The 22,861-nt window shown below is 51.4% G+C and overlaps 1 protein-coding gene across 5 annotated transcripts in view; it reads right to left on the bottom strand.

Moving 5' to 3' along the window:
* Positions 1-22,861, bottom strand: part of Zmiz1 (zinc finger MIZ-type containing 1) — a 199,120-nt gene that overhangs the window by 102,982 nt on the left and 73,277 nt on the right. The window lies entirely within an intron of this gene.

Here is a 22,861-nt window from a genome sequence, read left to right on the forward strand (position 1 = left end):
GTGTACACGTGTGTCTGTGTGTGGTGTGTGCATGTTGGTGGCAGTGTATGTGTGTGAGTGTAGGCCCACAGTTGACATAAGATGTCTTTCTGCAGATTCTTTCCATCCTTGTTTTTTTTTTAGGCGGAATCTCACAGTGAAGCTGAAGTTTGTTGATTCTGCTAGGTTAGGTGGGCAATGAGCTTCCAGGCTCGGCCTAGCTCCCTCGCTGCCAATCACATCGATGCTGAAGTTATAGGTTTGCACTACTATATGGCTTTTATGTAGGTTCTAGGGAACTGAGCTTGGATGCTTGTGATTGTGTCCGGCCTTGACAGACTCACCTCTAAAAGGACAGCGAGCAGCAGGAGGCTATCACGTAGACCACACACCTACTTCCAGATTGCTGATGTGGTGTCCTTTTCTAAAACCCAGAGTGTGAGCAGGGCTCCCTGGAGCCCCCATGAATGGCGGGACCATAGCCACGCAGCCACACTCCAAGCCGCCTCCTAGCACAGTTGCACAGCTAACTCTATTATTATATTTTGCAGATGGGAAAACAGAGGCTCTGTGTGAGTGCGCATTGTCTCTCAGTCTGACAGAGGCGTATGGCTGTCCAATGGACCAGCTTCTTAATTTATTTCTGATTGTACATGAACACCCACACAAGCGTGCGCACGTGCACACAGACGCAAACACATGAACGCAGTGCCTGTGGAGGCCAGGAGAGGGGGTCAGATCCCCCTCATCCCCTGGAGTCTTAGTTACAAGTGACTGTGAGCTTTCAGAGGTGGATGCTTGGAAAGCTGTGTGAGCTTTTAACCCAAGCCCTCTCTAGCCCCTTAAGCAGCTTTTGTCTGCTTCTGCTTATCAAATTTTTCAAAATTTCTCAGAAACTATATATTTTTTTAAAGGAAAAGTATCAGAAGGAGACAGATTAGTGCTAAAAGTGCAAACGGGAAACAAGAAGCAGCAATTCCCACGGCTTAGACCTGAAAGGGACCTGGGGGAACAGGGAGACCTGCTTCCTAACATTCACCTCCAGATACCCCTGTAGAAATGGACCTGGGAGGGTGGGTGTGGGCAGAGGAGAGCCTTGAAAGCCCGTGGAGGTCCTGCCTAGGCCTGGGAGCCCCAAGTGCCCCGAGCCTCTCCCGGTCTCACCTGGCCCTTGCAGATAACAGTCGAGACAAGGCCACAGTTTGTCCACAGCTACCACAGTGGGGTGTCGGGAGCTGTGTGCCCATGCCAATGGTGACAGGAACAAAAGCTCTGTGCCCACTGCGAAATAACCATGTTTTCTCTGCAGAGCTGTGACTCAGGGTTCTGGGCAGAAGTCCCCCTTCTCTCCAGCTGGCTCCTGCCCCCATCATGCTGTCTAGCATCTTGTCTGAGCTCAGGGAGTTTCTGGGTATAAGGGTGTTAGGGGACCAAGCCACTGCTGTCTCAGATCAGAGGCCCTCCAGGGATAAGTGGGTCCCTACTTCCTGCCTGGCGACTATGACATGAAGCCCCACCACATGCACTCTGCGGTTCGCAGAACATTTGGGTGTCCTGACCTTGTCATCACACAGTCTTAAATAGGCGAGTGACTTAGTGGGAAAGGCACTAGGCCACTGGGTTCAAATCCTGCCCCTATTATATGCCGGCCCCTGAGCCCTGGACGCTTCCGCCAGCATGAGGTAGTGATGACAGCAGCCACCTCGACTGCTGTGCTCACTCAGTCAGTGAGTGAATGAACGTGAATCTGCATCCAGCCCCAACTACTAGTTCTGTACAGGGCCCGGCCCTTCTGGACAATATTTGTGGAAGGAGGAAGCAACAGAAGCCTGGCGCCTGTTAGGGAAGACTTACATGCTATGACTATGAATGTTAAAAATTTTCAATGTGAAAAAACCCAAAAGCCTAGCTTTTAAGCCTGTTTACTAAATTTTGCAGTAGTGCCTTAAAAAGAGGCTCAGCTTGTAAACTGAGGCACTAATTCTCAGCACCCCTCTTTTTTTAAAGATTTATGTTTATTACTTCAATTGTGTCTATGTGGGGGTATAAGCACATGAATGCAAGCGCCCACAGAGGTCAGAATGTCAGAGTCCCCTGGAGCTGGGACCACAGGCAGTTTAGCTGTAAACTGCCTGACACTGGGTACTGGGAATCGAACTCAGCTCCTCAGGAAGAGCAGTGTGTGCTCTTAACCACTGAACCATCTCTCCAGGTTTCCCACCCCCCTTCCAACATTCCTCTTTAGAGAGTCTCCACAGGGGCTTGGAGGACATGAGCAACTGGGACTAAAAGTGGGGCAAAGCCAAACCCTCCAGCTGTAACGCCAGGCAGAGGCAGGGAGTGAGAAGTGTGTAAAGTGTGGATAAGGAATAGGGCAGGAGTTCTGAGATTTGTGAGATCTCCAGGCAGGGCCTGGGTACCCATATGGAGCCTATCCAGGCAGGCAGTGGAGACAGGAGGCCAGAGAAGTCCACTGAAGGGTCAGTTAGGTGAGTGGCTGTAACCTGTCCCTGGGCTCACCTGAAGAACTGAGGCCCTGGTCAGATGAGACAAATGCTGTATGTTCTGCTCTCCTGGACAGACGGCCTCTACATGTTCCCACGTGACTTTGAACACTTGACATTTCCACAGGTCTTGGACCATAAGACACACACACACCTTCTCCTGAACACATTTCAAAATTCCATAAGCATGAAAGTCCCCAGAACTCACCTTGAGAAATGCTAACCTACAAGGCATGCCAATGGGATACAAAGGAAAGAAGGAGACAGAGGGGATACAGAGAAGCTGGCAGCAATCAGACATGGCAGAGCCACCAGGGTGTGTGCAAGGCGAGGCTCTCAGTTTCACATGAAGACTTGACTCCAAAGCATCTATAGGAGAAGTCCCGGGAAGAACTGAACCCTGGGTCCTGGATCCAAGGCTTTAAGAAGCTTCACAAGTGTCTGCCTCTCCTGGAAATCCAGACAGTTCCCTTGGCAGCAAGGCTGCCTTAGGCAGGGAGCAGAGGCCCAGCCACTTCCTGGATGGGCAAAGATCATGGGAGCTATCTGAGGAGAAGACTAGGCCTGCTGCAGCTAATACCCTTCCTTCCCCCACCCAGGGGTCTATCAAACTCCTGGTTTGTTTGTTTGTTTTTTTTTGTAGTGGGGGGGGGGGTTCCAAGCACACCAGCGTCTATGTGCAGCACTATGGACATGCACTTGACCTCTTTGGATCTGTTTCCTTAGCTGCAGAAACCTTAGATGACTCTACACATAGTGTGCATTCCAACAAGCTCCTTCAGGTACATCTTCCCATCTAGTTCTTACTCTAGCCCACTGGGGTGGGTGTCACTGCCTGTGTCTTAGCGTAAGCAAGGCCCAGAGAATTTACACAACCTTCCCAAAGGAACACAGCTGACGTGTGTGTGTGTGTGTGTGTGTGTGTGTGTGTGTGTGTGTGTGTAAGACTGACTTACTTTGTGTGAATGACTTACTTCAAGGGCTCTGGCTTAATCTCACAGTCGCAATGGCTCCTTGTCCGGTAGCAGCCTACAGCAGAGTGGGCCTCTTTGGTGGCTTCCTGCTCAGCTCATGGCCATATTATCAGGTGACCGAGGTGCTTAGCCCCTTGACTCTGGCCTTGGTGGGAGGAGGGGTCTGGACGGGATGATTTCTAAAGACTCCTCTAGATTTAAAATATTGGGATAGGCTAGAGAATGATAAGATCAAATAAAAATGAACATGGAACCCTGTTTCCTAGAAGCCAAAAATGAAGATGGGTCAGGGGAACTGTCCAGACACCACTGGCTATGCCCAGCACAAGGCTGGAAGAAGGGGAACCCACAGGCTTTCTGGAGGAGGAAGGGATACAGCCAGGCCCCCAACGGTCAAGACATTGTGGGCAGAAAGGTAAGGCCTGCCCTACATATGAAAATACAAAGCTCAGGGCTTGTTTCAGCTGATGCTGGCTGATCAACCTGGCAAGTGCTACAGGGTCTTTGTTGAAGGACAAGGTGCAGAGCGAAAACATTCTGGGTTCTCACTATTCACCATCTTTTAATTAACATGCCCTGTGGCCTTGCATGATCCCCCGCTTCCGCTCAGGCTTCTAAAAATCCCGAAGCCCATTTCTGACCTGTGATTTCCCATTGCCTTACGTCTCTATAAGCAGTGTTTTAGCTTAAGTGGCAGTTGCATATTAATTACAAAGTTAATTATGGGCTGTGTAATCATGCTGTAATTCATTAGTTTACTCTACATTCTGAGAGCCTCGTGCTAATAGCAAGGGCTGACAGGGCTTCGGGAAGATCTATGCAAACCTAGACTGAGGATGTGAAGGCCTGGAGACCCCAAGACACTTCCTTGGGCTGTCCTGCTGTGGGTCTGTGCCTGGTTCAATGCTTCGTGTGGTTAGAGCTTGGGGCCCTTGCTGGCCGACTGATGGGCACACTTCCTGGCGCACATGCTCTCTGACAGTCTGAAGGAGGAAAACCCAGCAGGGGCGTGTTTGCTTCCTGTGGAAGTTCAGGGACAGGAAAGGATTTATTTAAAATTACTTATGGAACAGGGAGTCGCTTGCAGGTGACAAAATAACTCCTCGGATCACCAAAGCAAAGCGGTCATGGAAGTCCAGATCACAAGGACAGGCTAAGGACGGAACATCAAGTCCTGGCAGAGGTTGGGTTGGGGAAACTCAGGCTCTAAGGGGGAAAAGTCTAATTCCTGTTTGGACCAAGGGATCTTCAAATATTCACCCTCTTCTACTGGACTCCAAAAGCCGCTACCAACCCTCTAGCTAGTCTGGTTCTCTTTTTCTCTCTTTGCTTCCCGCTTTGTTTAGTCTCTGCTCAGCAAGGGAGACAATGGATCCTGCACAGGCCTTTAATCCCAGCACTGGGGAAGCAGGGAGACTGAGTTCGAGGCCAGCCTGGTCCACAAAGCGAGTTCCAGGATGGCCAAGGTTGTTACACAGAGACACTCTGTCTCACACTCCCCCCCCCAAAAAAAAATCTCCTGAAAGGATCTGGTAATGTTCCTTTGGAATTTTATCCACAGAATTATCCATCTGTGACCCGGTGGGTAGAGGATAGGGTAGACAGGAATGAGGCACCCTACCCCTGCTCACAGCTTGCCAGCTCCGGAATTGTTTCTGGCTATTCTCTTTTATAACCTGCTTTCCCAAGGCCCAGTGCTGCTGGCCGCTAAAGAATCAGAGTGACCCTCCAATGACTTTTAAAAGTCTATGTGAGTAAAGACAGGCCTGCCCTCCCCCTCCAGCTCTGCAAATCTTCAGGTCAGATTTCAAATCCCTGTTGCAGGAGTGGGACAACCAAGGCTGTGACCTGCCCCGGACATAGCAATCTGGTGGCCAAGACCCTCTGTTTTCCAAATATAAAGCTGCTTGTTTATTTTTCCTGACAGCTGAAGGGGAGAAAGAGGTGGAAGGCCTTTCCCTTCTGGCTCTAGTCGACAGGAGCAGAGAAAGACGCAGAACCCCAGCTGAAGGAGAGGAAGATAAATAAGAAAAAACAAAACATGTCCTTGCACTACAATGGAATGTTTTAGAGAGAGGTGGAAAATGCAAGGTCAGGGGCAGATCTCATTTTCTGGCATCTCAGTGAGCTCAGGGAGGAGGCAGGCTGCCGCCGCCTGGGTGCTTTCAGGGGCAATCAGTTTTGGCTGGAACTCATTTGGGGGGAGCATAGGGAGGGGATGCATCTTAACAGTCAAAGCACCCGTGTTGATTTCCTTTCCAGGGAATACTGGTTTCCCTGGTAACAGAAAAGTCCAGCCTCCAAAGTTCTGACAGGGAGACTAAGCTTTGCCTGGGATGCTCCCGACAATTATCCGAGGCCAAGGCTTCACTGTCCTGTTTGCCCCAGCAGTGATCTGGGAGAGAGCGAGGTGTAAAAGTGCCAGCTCTGCAAAAATATAGCCACTGCTCCCCATCTCTCCCCCACCCCGGTGCTGGTGCAAGCAGCTACTCATCCCTAGATTCATCGCTTTCCAGGGCTTTATGGCTGAGCAGGTAAAAATGCCAGAAGCAGCTTGGAAGGAAGCCCATGTTGACAGCACCTGTGAACCCCAGGAGGCAGTAAAGGCGCAGGAGTGGGGGCAGCAGAGGGCCATTCAGAGCTAGGCTCTGTGCAGGGCACTGGAGCTCTGACACAGAGGACCTGCATGGGAGCAGGGAGGGTCTCACTTTCTCTCTCCATGCTTGCCCACAGTTGTACCCAGAGGTCCCAGATTTAAAGCTCATTGTTTTTTTCAGAAAGAAATATTCCAAGGTCCGGCCTGAGAGGATGCCATCCATGCATCAGGTGCTGGAGGAAGGAGAGGAGCTCCTGATGGTATTTGCAGAGCACTTGTCCTGAGGCCACCACTGGGCGCTGGGCTAAGTGCTTGACATGTGGTATCTCATTTAACATGCTCTCCAGCTGCCCGGCAAGGCAGGAACAATTGCCCTCTCTGGAGGGAGAGGAGGGATTATATGACCTGCCCAAGGCCACCCAGTAAGTGCATGGCACAGTCATGATTCACACCTGCTCCTCTCTGAGGCCCATTCTCACAGGAAAAGGAAGGAGAACTGGGACAGAAGAGACAATGTGGCTAGTGGTTTCTTCCCTCATCGTGAAAGGGAGACAGATGTTCCTAGACTTTCCCCTTGGCTACCCTTCCCAGAGCCTTCCCTGCTCCTTTAAACATTCCAAACACTGTCCGCCCACAGGAGGACAGACCACAGAGCAGAGACACCTGGAGGCTCCAGAGCAAGGCCCCAATCCCCGAGTCCACCTCCAGCAGACACAGCAATGGTCACCACATCCAAAGGGCCTCTGGTTGCATCTTTCGTGGTCACAGTCCAGCGACCAGAGAGTTAGTAACACATAGTGGAAGGGCTGGGGGCTCAGACAGAGCCAATCAAAGCTCTCACCATGAATTCTGTGCTGTTTCAAGCATTCTGTACATCATATTTTATTTTATTCTTTCAACTACGCTGTGAAGTAATAGCGTAAGTAGCCTCATTTCAGAAATGAGAAAACTGAGGTCAGAAGCTTTAAAAGCCACACAGCCAAGAGCACATAGCTAGTAAGTTGTAGAGCCAAGAGCACAGAACTAGTATGTTGTAGAGCCAAGAGCACAGAACTAGTACGTTGTAGAGCCAAGAGCACAGAGCTAGTATGTTGTAGGGCCAAGAGCACAGAGCTAGTACGTTGTAGAGCCAAGAGTTGAATGAAAGTTCGTGCATGAGCAATCCTGCCCATCTCAGTCTTGTATCTCTGGTTCTATCCTATTAGGATAGGTGACAGTCAGGAACTCCGGGTTTTCCCTCTACAGTGCCCACTCCCTTAAGAAGTTTTTGTTGTGCTCCAGAGAACATCACATAGAGATAGCACTCATATGTGTTTTTGTGTGCATGCTTCTGAGTGTGCTTGTGAGCCTCCAGCTTATGTTGCATGAAAGGTGTGTGCCACTGAGAAAACAGAATTGCAAATCTCATCCACAAATCTTCCTTATCGAGACGTTTGCAACAAGCAGATGCCGTTAATTCTCAAGAACAGGCAGGCCTCCCCCTAGCCTTGGTTCCCTCTAGCTCCCTGCTCCCCTGTGCCTGTAGGGAGTCATGGGTTGGCTCCATGAGGTCCCTCTGGCTGCCAGCAGAAGGCCAGTTCACACAGGAAGTGGCAGTCCAGCAGAAATGCTGGCTCCCTAGTGGTGTAGTCTGGGAGAGTGCCAAGGGCCCCTCCTGGCTGCCTGAAGCATGCTGGCTGCTCTGCTCCAGCCCTTGCTGTTCAGATGGTGAACAGGGCCTCAAGTACCAGCAGTCAAAAGAGAAAAGATCCCCTGAACAAGCATCACAGTCAGTCAGCACCAAGGGGCCAGTAGTGCCTCCATCAACTCTTCTAACACAAACAGGACTTGGGTCTCAGATTTGAGCACAGAGGTCTGTCTGACTCAAGAGATCCAGAGTTCAAACCATCCCACCATGTTTCTTGAGTACTGGGTTCTTCAAGTCCTCAAGCCCCTTAGGGACCCTTAGCCATTAACACTGGCATATATATTTTACCTGAACTCTTCAGAGGGATGGGAACCTCACAGGTGTGTAGCCCCACCCTAGTTGGTATATGATGCACCACCGGGAGATTTTTCTGATCGCACTGAGTGCAGTTCACCTTGTCTCTTCCATGCTTGACCTCTGTCCCTGAGACCAGGGAATGGAAGAAGAAACACAATTCAGGTGAGGTAAACCAGTCAGGTACAACTTTCCCAGCATCTTGGGATGCTGAGTGGTCAGCAGGAAGCTGCCTAGTGGACACCAATGGCCCAGTCTTGACTCTACCCTAACCTGCTGTACACCAGGCCAGTCTGATCAGTCTGATACCCTTCTTAAGTTTTGTCTTTGTGTGTGTATGTACACAAATGTGTAGGTGTGTATGTGTGTGTGCATGCATGTGTTGAACAGATGTGTGTGTGTTATGTGTGCAGGTCAGAGGACAACCTTGGGTGTCATTTCTCAGGCACCACCTACCTTCTGTTTTAGTGAGGGTCCCCATTGCCCTGGACCTTTGCTAGGCAGGCTAGCCTAGTGGTTAGTAAGCTCCAGAGATCTGCCTGTCTCGGCTTCTCATCTCACCACAGCTGGGATTACAGTTCGCACCACTGCGTCCAGATTTTTATTTGGGTTCCTGGGATCTGAATTCAGGTTCTCAGGCTTTCGTGGCAAGGGCTTTACTGACGGAGTCACTTTCCAGCCAGAGTCCTGTCTTTTTTGAATCTGGAAAATCTGAAGCTAGGTTCGCCCTCAGGCTCACTGAGAGGATTAGATAATGAGAGTAAAGAGAGGCCCTGACCTTCAGGAGAGGTGTGAACACACACACACACATACACACACACACACACACACACACACACACACACACACACACACGAGACAGAGATACAGAGACAGAGAGAATCTCAGTCAGGTTGCAGGAATCCCCAGCCAGGCCCAAACAGTACCACTCCCCACCCTTCTTCCTGTGAAGTGTATCTCTCTGGCACCACACCAGTGTCCTGGCTCCTCCTCTCCAAGATGCCCTAAGCCCCAAACCTATAATCCCCAGCTGGGAAAATGACAGGCTTGCCCAACAACTGCCCTCCAAAGGTCTGTGGGTGGGGAGCCAGGTTGTAGCCTCAGTGGTGACTAGGAGGAGGGCCCAGGATACACAGTCATAGAGTCATGGGAGGTCAACAGCAGAGGAAGATGTCATGGGGGCTTGTGGGCAGAGGGAAGATGATGGACGAGGCCCAGGGAGGGTCACTGAGGCTAGGGGAAGGAGCTCAGCTATGAAAGCTCAAGACAGTCAAGTGTACTGATTTCTGGCCTGACCTAGGTGTTTCTAGATTTGAGACATTTGAGACCAGCCTCTGGAATGGATGGGTGTATAACTTGCTTTGGAACCCTGAATGGCCTCTCTACAGTCTTTCCTTCCTATATACCCGACTTGGCAGAATGGTGGAGAATCTTCAGGCCATCCACTCACTCTGATTCTGGCGCGCACACACACACACACACACACACACACACACACACACACACATACCCCACTGCCTGTATCCTTAGAAGGAATATGCTCATTTGTGGGTGGGGCCACAGGACTGCCACCTTTGTTACCCCTTTTTCTAGGGCTCAGAGAAAAGAATTCAGGCCTGCATCACCCACAATGGTTCCTCCCCACAATGGCCACCAATGAAATATCAAACCTGGTCCTGTAGAGCTATCTCCTGCAGCCAGTCCTGGTAGGGAAGCTCTCACCAGCCCTAGAGATGGTTGGCTCTGGATCGAAGACCATGGAGTCTCTTGGCTCATCACAACAGACACTAAGTGCCTGGCTTAGAAAAGTGATGTTCTATATCAGGCTGCACTGCCCTGATCTCCCTTCTGCACCCCCCCCCCCCACAATCACAATCACACACGAGTGGCCCTGGACAAGCCATTTCCCTTCCAGGCTTTGGTCTCTCATTAAAGTTAACATAGTAAGAAGCAGGACACAGAGGTGGGGGCTGGGATTTACTCTAGGGAAGGAAAGGCTGGCGCAGAAGCTGGGCTGTGAGAGCAGCAGTGTTTGTGGAAGGGGAGTGGCCAGGGTGTTGTATCTGAATGAGGTCAGCACCAAGGTTCTGAGTGGTTCCGTCTGATGTCACTACCCTGTGGGCACAGTCCCTGGAAACAAGGTTTTGGTGGTGCTTCCAGTGTCTGTATCACATGGAAGGGACATCTGAGGCTTCCTGATAAGATGGAACAGCACTGACCGCTTGGAGTTTCTCCATATGAACAGCTGGAGTTCTTCAGAGGAGAAAGGGCTACAGCCGGTAGCCCAGCTAGGCTGAGCACAGAACGGCAGGACAAGGCTTATCTGGGTATGACTATTTGTGCATCCAGGCTCCAAGCAGGGAAGGGCCCTTATGCGTACCAGGAGACTGGACTGAAAGTGTCAGGGTCACGGGATGGACTAGCCAAGGAATGGACGGCCACCATCACCTGTCACCCTGTCCTGCTCATATCCGGAGAGCCAGCCCCCCAGAACAGTTACACTGGAGACTTTCTGAGCTTTCACAAGCTATCACTGGTGCTCAGGTGTACAGTACTCAGGTACTTCCTCTAACCATGCGCCCAGGAGGCTGGTGGGGTCCCTAGGCTGGTCTCTGCTGGGAAGTAGGCCCACTGGATGGCTCTGGAGACAGGTCTGCCACCATCCTGGCACCCTTCCATGAAAGGGATAGGAAAGAGGGGCAAGTTAGGGAAGGAGGCTGCTGCTTTCTCAATCCCCCTGCCTCTCCCCACGTAAGATTGTTGACTGGAAGCCAGGGCACCTCAAAAGAGGGCGGGTGGCATAAACGACAATTGTTCCCGTGGCCTGCCCACCCGATGTGCCTGCTCACCCGCTGCCCGGTCCCCACTTGCTTCGGTCTCACCAGCCCCTTCCCTGCCCCCTTGCTGGCCTGAGATGGCTGTTGCCATAGCAACCCTGCTCATTCAATCCGAGGATAATGAAGCCAATGTGTTTTTCATTCCCATGAGCTAGAGAGCAGAAGCAGCGTGGCAGGGGTGGGGTGGGGGGTTCCCCTCCCACCCCTCCTTCCCTGGGAAGAGACAGCAGGTGGGGCCTGACTAGCCGAGGGTCAGACACTGGTTTGTGAGAAAGGGACAAACCTTGAAGTCACCAAGCTTTCAGTCCACCAAGGCAGGCACGGGCTGGGCAATGCCAGCTGGAATGGTAAGTCCTTCTTGCCAACAGTCAGATGAGAGGTGGCCTGACGTCACAAAGAGTAAAGAGGGTGTAGGAGCCAGGCAGAACAGGCTTCTACTTCTAGCTGTGGGACCTCAGGTTGCTTTGTTCATTTCTCTGGTCTCTCTTTGGTACAATCAAGTCCCCCAAGCCCTTTTTGAGTCCCACCTGATTTGTCTAACCTCCTGTAGTCCCCAGAGATTCAGAATTTCTGTCTTCTAGAAACTTTGAGCTGAGGCTTCCAAGCCACACATGGTGACACAAGCCTGTAATCCAAATACTCAGAAGCTAAGACGGTAGGACCGCTAAGAGTTTGAAGGCTATCCTGGGCTATATACTGGCTGGGTCCAGCTTGGGTTACATAAGACAGTAGGACCGCTAAGAGTTTGGGGGCTATCCTGGGCTATATATTGACTGAGTCCAGCTTGGGTTACATAACAAGACTGTTAAAAAAAACCCAACCTATCAACAAATAAACAAACAAAACTCACCAATCTGTCAAAAATAATTCTGACCTACTGCTACCAGTAACTATCTCTTTAGGCTGCTGCTGGGGAAGGGTCTGCACCCAGCAGGCTCTTTAGAAATACATACTTTCCTTCTCCTCTCCTCCATGTGCCTCTGATCCCCTGCTCAGCCACAGCAATGTTTAGGAAGTGCCTCATAATGTATCCGTAGTCAGCTGCTCTGACACTTGCCCTCCTTTGTTTTGGGGCCTGCCCATTCCTCAAGAAGGGAAAACGAGGCACAAGCAGTGCTGGCCTAGTCAGCCGATGGGGCTGTCTTGAAGGAGTGGAGCCATATCAGGGATCCGTGGTCCATATTTGCCACCCTTCCAGCCTCCCCAGTCTCTGCAAGGCAAGAAGCCAAAAGTACTTCTGCAGAGCCTAGGCTGTCTCCCTCATAACTCAATCACCTGGGAGGCCAGTGGCCCTCTGCCTAGCCAGACTGACAGATGAGGGGGAGGGAGAGGAAACTTGCCAGGGAGCCAGTGGGGGTAGGGAGGCCAAGGTGGAAAAATCAGAGCAGGGTTTGAAAAATGAAGAAATAAACCTGCCAGGAGGGAGACAGCCTCAATCTGTCCTCCATAAAGCTGTCTTACGGCCACCAAGGACGTTGGAGGGTGGAGGGGACCGGAGATAGCTCCTCCTGGGACCTCTGCTGCCCCCACAGCCCAGCTGGCCTCCAGATCTGGCTTGGTGAGAATCTCAAAGAGGGGGCTGGCTGGGCTTCTAGGGTAGAAAGGGTAGCGGAGGTGGGAGGAGGTAGGGGGTCTGAGTTCTGTCTTTGGATTTTCTAACATCTGCATACAGTAGGCGCCCAGCCTTGGCTTCTGGACCAAGTGAGCGAAGGATGGCATGTACGTGTACTGTGGTCAGCTGACAGACAGAGCCTGGACACAGGCCAGTAGGCACCAGGGGACCCACAGGAACCCAGTGCTCACTGCAGGGATGACCTAGTGTCAAACTGCGAAGTAGAGCCTCTCGGTGGTACCTCGCACCTGAGCCCAAATAAATCTACTCTCTGTAAGAAGCTTCTCTGCAGGGTGGGATATCTCCTCATGCAATCTCTGGTAGCTTCCTTCCTAGTCAGTCTGGGCAAGGGTAAACCCTCTGTCAAGTAAGCAGTGAGTGCCCTGGTCTGCCCTCGGCTCCTCCATGGGCTGTAGACTCCTGGTTTATAGAAACAGTAAGTGACCCCCCAAAAAATTTGTTCATGACACAAGACCAAAAGGACCTTAGAAAACAACCAGAGAGAGACAGCGGAACAAGAAGACTTCCTCCGGCAGGGTTGGAGCAATTCTGTGTTTCACCTGTCCCTTCTGTGACTTCCAGGCTGGCTACCAGCAACATGTATTACTAAGGAAAACAGGACTCCAGTAATACTGAAAATGAAGGAGTGCTCCCATGCTGCTGACTTCCTGCATTCATGGGATAAAGTCGAAGAAACTCAAGTTGTATCAGGCAGTGAATGGCACACAAAATCTTCCACCGACACCCGCAGGCTTGGACAGGTGCTTCTAGGAAGACAGAAGACCGGGCCAGTCTTGTCTTTGCTGTGTGACACTGGGCATGCTCTGTACTTCTCTGTGCACCGCTGTGCTCCCTGGCCCCCACTTTTTCATTTCATGGGCTGCATGAGACGGCTGAGAGTTTTTGACAAGTTGGATCCAAACTATAAGTAAGGCCCCGAGAGCTTCTTCTATAAGTGGGCCGCGGTTGGGATAGAGGGCGGCTGAGGTCCTTCCCAGGCAGGGTGGAAGATTCTGGCCCTGACTCAGGAGGCTGGGGACAGCTGAAGAGCCACTGTTTACAGTGGAAAGAGCCTTGGAGCAGGCTCACTTTTCCACTGTTTTTGTGGCACTGCTGTGGGGGGCAGGGCTTCCTGAGAGCAGGGGCCAGCTTGCCAAGGCCACATGGAGCCCAGCCCTGTATTGGCCTCCAGCAGGAAACAGCATGTTTTCATTTCACAGGTCCTGCTAGGCAGTGTGTGCAGGTTGGGCTGCACATGGGCTCAGAGGACATTACTTCCCCACCAGCTTCAGTCATGGGTACTCAACACACTACATGCATTCATGACCACTCCACAGGCTGCAGCCCAGATTGGTAGATTCCCAAGCAAGTGGAACTGTTCTAGCCCCATGATGACAGCAATGCCAGCTGACCACTGCATACTTGCAACAGGTCAGACATGGCAGCCTCAATGTCTAGGAAGAAGAGAAGGGTCCCATGGTCTCTTGCTGGATACTCTTGTTCTGGTCCTGGTGACCCGTTCCAGATCTCACACATCATCTTTTCCCTTCGGTTAGAGATCACACACACACAGAAAAAGACCTCCCTCAGGAGAGCAGGTGTAGACTGGAGCTATGGCAGGAACAAGCCAGAGTTATGCATTTATTGCAAGGACTCTTGGGTTTTTTTCAGACAAACCCTTCTCAGCCCTAGACCTTCGTTTCCCCTAATGCAGAAGACATAGGATGATGAAGACACGGGATGACTGCATCCTCAGAGCCCCTGGCCCTTGCTATCTCCAGACTTCTACATTTGACTTGCTCAAAGGGCTCTGCACCATCCTGGCATTCCATTTCCGATGAACAATTTGAACATGCTAATGCCCACCCTCACTGGACTTGCATTTTAAAAGCCAGGCTTGCGAAAGGGCAACTCTGCTCCAGAAGGGATCTCCAACATTAATCTCCTCCTGTGGGAACCCAGGGAGAATTGGCCTCATGTTCTTCTAATTAACCAAACTTTCACCAGCTCCCCACTGGCCATTAGACAAAGGTGTGCCCAGAGGGTCTTGTCCCATGACATACCTCCTATGGGCCCCTCTGAGTTACACCCGAGTGCTCAGCTATGGGACTAGCTTTGGCTTTCCTCCCGATAGCGCATGTTTTATCCAGTTCAGATGGCCTTTCTCCGTCCCCGTCATAGGAGTTGTGGGTCCCAGGCAGCCAGCCCTACAGACTCACTTTGTTTCAGCTATAGAAAACCGGGCGCATTAACTATCCTAGATGCCTAGAAGGCTCCCAACTGGGTGGTTGTGCCATAGCTGGTAGCATGGGATATGGTGGCCATTCTGCCATTCCTGGCCGAGTCTGGGCCCACTGGATGAGGAGGTATCATTCTCCTTCTCCCTATGATCTGAGAATAAGGAAGAGTCCAGGCCCTCTACAAACAACACTGCCACGGACCTCCAAGAATTCCCCTGTCATCTTGGAGGCTGGCAGAACTCTGCCCTTGCAAAGCTTGGTGGACTCCCTATCCCTGCACTCTTTAGGAGATGATGCATTTGCTCAGGTGGAGGATGCTGAGCCTAGAGGAAGGTGATGCTGTCGCCTAGGAGGATGGCTCCAGCAGGCACTGCCTACCCTCAGCTCAAATGAACTATGCTGAGCTGCCCTTGCCACCTAGGCCGGGGTTCATATCTCGTAGCTCTGATGCCCTCTAGCCTGGCTTTTCAGCTTCCCCACAGATACCCCAGTATGTTCTGTACCCGTCATTCCACCAGCATTTATGCCATGTCTACAGTATGCTGCTCTTTCCCACCACATATAACACACTAAGAACAACCCATATAAACAATTGATTCCATGGAACACTGCTGATGGCAAGTGCAGTGGGGAGGGGTGGGCTATGCAGAGGTCGGGTGGTGGTCCCACACCAAGTACTAGCCTGGGGCTCTTCCTGCCCAGGAATTAACCATAGTCATCCACAAGGCCCCACACCCAAGGCTGGCTCTGCAAGTCGGATGCCAGTGGGCAGAGGAGCTTTGCCCACTCTTCTGAGCTAATGGTGCCACCCAGGCCTTGACGTCAACCTAGGCGGAATGACACATGCAGGCCTTAGCACTGAAAAATTCCTTCTCTGTCACTTGCAGGTGTCTAGCCACCTAAGTAGAATAGGTCCAGCCTTCCCACATTGACCTATGAACTCTCTGGAGCCACTACAGGGGTTAGAAGACTGAGAACCATTTGGTCACCGTCCTCTTGCATGAGGATTCTTGGTGAGCCTCCACGGCAGCTGCTCTGGCTGGGCCTAGGGATAGGGCTCAGGAGTTGGTTGTTGATGTGCCGATGGCAGGCTCTGCTTCTGGGGTTGGCAGACAGCCACTGAACCCAATGTTCTGTGGCCAAAGGCAATGGGACTTAAAGCTAGTGTGCCTCTGGGATCCTGGTGGGGACACCTGATTGTCATGAAGCTTTTTAAGCAGAACATTCTTTAAAGATCACACACACACACACACAAAAACACGTTGGTTTATTAGTACAAAATTGGAGCCACAGGTAGGAACAGCTCTTACCCACAATTTCCCGGTGGGGGCATGTAGTTTCTAGGCCAGCTCCCTTCTGGAAAGATCACAGGTTTCATATGAAGCCACGTGTTACAACTCAGAGGCCTGGATCTGTTGCAATGGCTGGCTGCTGTGCAAATATAAGCGTAAGGATGTGGGAGGTCCTTCTGTCTGTGTGTTGCTTTTATTGGTTAATGAATAAAGAAACTGTCTTGGGCCTGAGCAGGGAATAGTGGTAGGCAGGGGAAAACTAAACTGACTGCTGGGAGAAAGAAGGGCAGAGTGAGGGAGAAGCCATGTAACCCAGCCAGAGACAGATGCCAGAACTTTACCCGGTAAGCCTCAGGCACGTGGCGATACACAGATTAATGGAGATGGGTTAAATTAATATGTAAGAGTTACCCAATAAGAAGCTAGAGCTAGTGGGCCAAGCAGTGATTTAATTAATACAGTTTCTGTGTGATTATTTCGGGTCTGGGCAGCCGGGAACCCAACAAGCAGCCTCATTACAACATAAGGACCTGAGTTCAGATCCCCGGCACCCATCTAAAAAGAAGGCAGGCATAGCAGTGCGTGCTTGTTAACTCTAGCACTGAGCTAGGAAAGAGGCAGATATTTAAGTTTCCTGGCCAACCAGCTAAGAAAATTGACAAACTCTGGGTTCAGTGAGAGGTCTTGCCTCAGAACATGAGTGGAGAGTGACTGAGGAAGACACTTGAATTCAACCCCCAAATTCTACACACATACACATGTAGACACCCACAGACACAGGCACACACACAGTTCAGAGGCCTGCCTGAGCTCAACAGCAGCCCACAGAATCTAACTCTAAGAGACAGCCCAAAAATTGGCATTTAATCCAAAGACTGTGGTGGCCCTATATGCTAGCTGGTTCAGAAAGTGCTGTTAATATACCCACATGTCAGTCTAAAACTTCCTGCTCACAAGAGGACTGGTATGTGTGTGTATGCACACATGCAAACGCACAGGCTGGGGGTGGTGGTAGTGTGTGTCTAGGTAGTGTCTTCGTAATGAGGAAATCCCATTGAATGTCTGATGGAGAGGCATCTCTGTTGGGGCAGGAGTCCATGGTCTTTGGTTCACAGATGGAATGGGTGCTTCTCAGCTATTGCTATGGGTAGGGATGGGATGAGTGGGGAGCCAAAGACAGACCACTCCATTCACATTGGCCTGGCTTCTAAGTGTCAAAGCGGGGACTCGAACCTGGCAGGTTTGTCCCTATACCACACACTTTAACCAGCTGTCACATGACATCCTTTATCACTCCCAGCTACAGGGGTAAAATTGTCATTGAGTTTTCCAGTGACCACGTAGCCACTGGAGGTCCAGGGTGATCCTTATTAGCCCTTTTTGAAGCTAGGTGGGACAAGCTACATAGCCTAAGGATGAGAGGATCATCCACAAAGAGAAAACTAACCTACATCATCTTTAGGTTCTGGCTCACCAGAGTCTTTCAGGGTCACTCCTTGGCACCCCAAAGCTTTTAGACACAGGAGTGTGGTGACTGGGGGACAGTAGAGTACAGAATGCTGGCCCTCACTAGAGAGAAAGGCTGGATGGAGGGGCTTCAAGGGGAAGTCTGGAGGGGATAGGGCCTCTCAGAGGGTCATTTTGAACTAGGCTGTCCTACAGAGTCGACTAAAGTGGTCAGATGGAGGGGTAGTGAAGGAGCAGTCCACGGAGATTAGCAAACCGGAATAGTACTCCACGCTCTGAATAAAGTTTCCAAAGATGCCTTGCAGACATGGCAGAGAGTCCCTGACATCTGAGAGGAAAGATATGCTCCTTCCAAACAAACTACAGGGGATGAGACAAGATGGACAGGAGACATAGGCTTGGAAAGATCCAAGGCCCTGCTCTCTATAAAGCAGCACACTCTCTGAGGGCAGCGTCACCCGGCAGTCAGAGTGAACAGATGCCACTGGGGCCACATAGAGGCCACTGCCCCTCCCTTCTCTTTGCATTGCCATCGGCCAGAACTGAGAAACCCACTGAATGATCCAACCCTAGGAAAGAGGAGCTGGACGGGAAGATGTGTGCCTTGAACTACCATTACTGTTTCCTACAGAGCCTACACACAGCCTCAGAACCCTTCTTAACCCAGTCCTCCGAGCACTGAAGGAGTTTAACAGATGAAGCTTTATTGCTATCCTTGGGAAACTGAGGACACATGGGCTTCCTGAGACCCTCCAACACTGGAGCGCCAAGTACCATGCTGGAAGTGTGGCTTAGAGCAGAAACAGCCTTTAAATTCCACAAGGTTAGAAGATGACAAATTCAAGGCTCGTCTGCACTATACAGCAAAGTCTGAGGCCTGCCTGGCAGAGCAGGAAGAAAATTTACACAAAAAGAACAAAGTAAAGGGCTTGGAGTATAGCGCCGTGGTAGACCATGGAAGGCCGCTTACCTAGCATGTACAAGGCCCTGGACTAAATCACCAGTACCTCAAAGGGGAAGACCGAAGGTGCTGGCTTAAGGGAACAGAAGCAAGGAAAAACCAAGGGATTGCGGTTCAAGGGCTTTAGAAGCAGGGTCTGTAAATCTCAGTGGGCAGGGAGGGAAAGGGAGGGGTTTTCAGCTAGGCATACACTGAACTGTGCAAAGAGGCAAGCTCAGAGAAAGTCCTTTGGAGGGGAGTGAGCCGGTGCCTAAACCTTCCATGGCTCCCCACACTGCCTGAGCAGAGGCAATCAGGAGAGCTGAGCAGAAATGGAGCATGCAGCCCAAGTGCAGCAGGAGGGAATTGATGACATCTAAGAAGAAAATGGGCTCTGCTGCCAGCCTGACCTGGGAAATACCCTGCCTCTCTGGAGAGCCCTGCCCCCAGGCCAGCAGGAACAGTGGCTGATCCCAAGGAGTGAGTTTCCTTTTTCCCTTTTGGCTCATGAAGTCTTCCATGACACCAGCATCCTCCACCCTCCCAGGAGCCCGAGAAGAGGGCACACCCTTGGAACATCTCTGCAGTTTAGAACGCTTGTTTGAGTTGGGAGGCATGGAGGTCAGACATGCTCCTTTCCTGGGAGGTCAAGTCTCGCTTCTTTAAGGTCCCTATTTAGAAGCTGAAAGGGATGAAAAGCAAGACCAATGGCATGGGCCCATGCCTGTAATGGTTGTTTGGGGGCTAGGAGGGCAGTCCCCACTTACCTGAGCTCACTGTGGGAGATGGGACAGGATCCACACAAGGTTTCTCTTCTAGGTATAGTGTGTTTCTATCCCAAGCATTTCAGCCTTAATTCTGCTGGCCTCATCCACCTTTGTGGCTTCAGACTCATGATCTGCCCGCTCCCCTACCCTCAGGTCTTAGTTCTTACCCGTAACTGCAAAATGAGGAAGCCAGACCCTCCATGCGTACACTGGCTGCTGTGTCCCCAGGAGCCACAGTGGTGGCTGAACAGGGAGAGCTGTGTAGACTAAGCAAGTACATACTAGATTGAGAAGACTCAATACAGATGTAAGACATCTACCCTGTGTGAATCCCATAGGTTATCATTCCGATGCACAATCAGTGCCAACGTGGGACAATGTGGCAGGTCCCATGAGGATGTGGTGAGAGCACAGGAGAGGAAGGGCCTGGACTTCCGAAGATGGAACAAGTGCTCAGGATCCCTCAGAGACAGAGGAAGCATGGACTGAAGCAGGCATCTGAGAGGCCAGTGTGCAGAATCAGGAAGGGAACACTGCTGGGTAAGAACCACAGGGCAAGGTGCATCATGGGAAGGCATAGTGAGAGGCAAGGGTGTTTGCTCTACCTCAGGGCACTGGCAGAGGTTGATCTATGATGTGGCCAGGAAAGGAGGCAGTGGCCAGAGGGTAGCAGCTACCATGGCAGGCTGACTACAGCAGGCGCACAGTAGGCCACTTTCAGGAAGATACCAGCAAGAGACTCTCCCGAGGGCGACCAGGTCACTGATGCTCCTAGGCCTGCAGATCTCTGAGAGCTCACCTTCCGGCTCCCTTTCCCTTGGGAGAGGGCAATTTATTTATTCATGAGCACACACACACTCCCACCAGGCAGCCGGTGCCTGTACACCTCACTTCTAATTATAGCAAAAATTTCAATTATGAGGCAGGGAAATGTCAGGTTTCCAAAGTCCCTGATAGTGGGTATGGGCCCCTTGTCTTCATCTCTGAGCTAGGAGATTCCAACTGGCCAGCATAGCAGGTTCAAGCCCCAAGGAGAGAGTGCAGTCTCACCCCCAGCCATACAAGCAATGCTACCTCGCAGACTCTGTGAATGGCAAAGTTGCCCTGTGGACCCATGATGCACCTTGCGCTATGGCCCTTGGCCAGAAGTACCCCATTCCTGGTTCTGCATATCAGCTTCTTCAAATACCTGCTTCAAGTAAGAAACAGAACCCAATAAGCCAGGTCCAGACTGGCAGTTCAGGAACCCAGGAGGTATCGGCTCTCTGAGACTGGATGAGAAGGACAGAGCTGAGGCACTGATGGGTGCCTGGCAAAGAACGGCTCTGATGATCAAGGAGAGCAGAGGTGAGGAGGGACTGAGCTCAGCCGGCAAGTCTGGGCAGCGCGGGGAGAGTGGCCGTGCTAGGGAGGAGAAGGTCATGTGTGCTCTCTGGGCAAAGGAGAGCCAAGGAGAACATGGAGACAATGCAGTCACAGGGATGGGGTGGGGAGGCTGTGGGTGGAGACAGAGATAGTGTCAAGTCACACCAGATCCGACCAGTAGGTGGGGCCTAGGTCTGAGACTCTGCCTCCAAGATGCAGACGCTATTCCATAAATACACAGCACAAAGCCTGTTCACGCCAGCCCAGCCTCAGGGGCTTAGGCCTTTCCCTTCCTCAGTTCTGGTACCCAGGCCACAGACAACAGCACCTGTGGTGTTGCATTCTGCCAGGGTGCTCTTCCTGCGGCCCTTCTTCAGGATCCACGGTGCAGAGCATCGTGTTCCCACTTAGACATGGGGGTGTGTTAGGGCCCCAGACCACAGCCTGAAAGTCCTGAACACCCCAAACTCCAACTATCATGCTCTCTTATTAGCTCAGACTCCTAGGAGGTTGAGGTTGAATATGCCAAGGGACTCTGGCCCTCCTGCCCCAAATCCACTGAGCCAAACTGTGCTTCTGTCAATCAGAAAGTCACCAGAGAGGCACGCACATAACCTTGTTGTCACTCCATACTGTAGAAGAACTATAGACCCTGTGCCACCTTGCCTGATGTCAGCTGGTCTAGTCACTCAGTGAAGCACCTCTGCGGCAGCCACAGTGTGCTAGGCATTGGGTCACAGCCATGGACACACTTGTCTCGTCAGCATCTACCCTTAGTCTACTTTACAGTGGTGAACCCGAGTTCAGAGGGAGGCAGTGACTTCCCAGGGTCACCTGGGTGATGGCCAAGAATGAGACTTCCCCATGTTGCAGGTGCTGACCACAGCTCCTGGCTGACACCTCCACTAGCTGTTTCTAGGACACAGGGGTATTGATTACCAGCTCTACCTTAGGAAGGATTTCTTTTCTTTTTCCAGCGAGCCTTTCCGTTCCTCACTTTTTTTTTTAAAGAATAAACTTGAAGTCATTCCCATGATTAATTACCAGCTGCCTAATGCCCTGCCACTGGTAAATTCTGGAAAAGGAATGAATTACCCTGAACAACACCCGAAAAGAGAACCCACCATGAAGGAGAGTCAAAAACGTTACCTGGCAGTTAGCACGGATTCCTCTAGCCGAACTGGGCTGCTGGCCCCATGGAAGAGGGGAGCAATGTGCCTGGCCCTATCAGAGAAAGGCGTGTGCAGCCTGCCGGGGAGTGGGACAAAGCCCCTGGCTCCAGAGAGCAGTACTGAGAGGCTGAAGAAGCAGAGATGGAGGTGGCTTTCCCTGCATCTATGTAGACCCTTCCTGGTCTCTGTCCTCTGATATTACATGTTGCTTGATTTCTACAGACCTGAGTTCAAATCCCACTCCATCACTTATAACTCAATGGGTTTATGACAAAGCCTCTGGGAAACAAGGCATTACACAAACTGCCTCTAGGAGCTCTCATGGAGGAAAGTGTGTGTCCCAAGAGCACAACCCGGGTAACAGAAAAGGCCTCTAAGCATCCTAGTAGGCCTTTCCGCCATGATGGTGACGCTCATGTTCACTTGGGGAGAAGAATATGCACTCTTGCCATAGGAATTTGACCCATCTACAGCCATACAACCAAGAAGTAGAAATCTGGAGCTCCTGCAGCAGACGGGGCCATAGCCCAGGTCCCCAGTTGTCCTACTGCTTGTCGGTCCTGCCCTGGGACTCCTGGAACATCGCATTCCACAGCAAACATTCAGGTAGCTAGGCAGGGATCTCTATTCTCCCAAAGTAGCCTGGGGTCATGGTGCCCTGAGACAAAGGGCTCTGGGCCAATGAGCATCTGCACACGGCTTCTAAACCCTCTGGGTCGAGAGCCAAAGTGTAAATAGAGATTATACAGGTGCCCTTTGGTGTAGAGTCAAGAGTGTCCAACCCTGAAATGCCATCCTGAGATGAGACACACTGGCGTCCAGGCCAGCTCTATCCTAAGGTTTGGTCTCCATCATTCTTAGGAGCTCCCTGGGGGGGCCTATGTTCTTCATCAGGCCAGGTGATCTGTCTATGCCCATCCTGGTTCTGGCAGGCCCTCAGCGGAAGGGGAGGGTAGGGGATGTGGGGAGGGAGTCCCAGCATCTCTGAGGAAACAGGCAGTATGCTGCATGCATCCTTTTTCATGACACCCCCATTTCACAGACAGTTAAAACAAGGTACAGAGCAATTGTTCAAGGTTCCAGTGGACAAGTGCCAGAGTCGGGCCCTAAAGCTGGCAGTGATCGCCATGGCTGG

This window comes from Microtus pennsylvanicus, chromosome 10, assembly GCF_037038515.1.
Source record: "Microtus pennsylvanicus isolate mMicPen1 chromosome 10, mMicPen1.hap1, whole genome shotgun sequence".
NCBI classification, from domain to species: Eukaryota; Metazoa; Chordata; class Mammalia; order Rodentia; family Cricetidae; genus Microtus; species Microtus pennsylvanicus.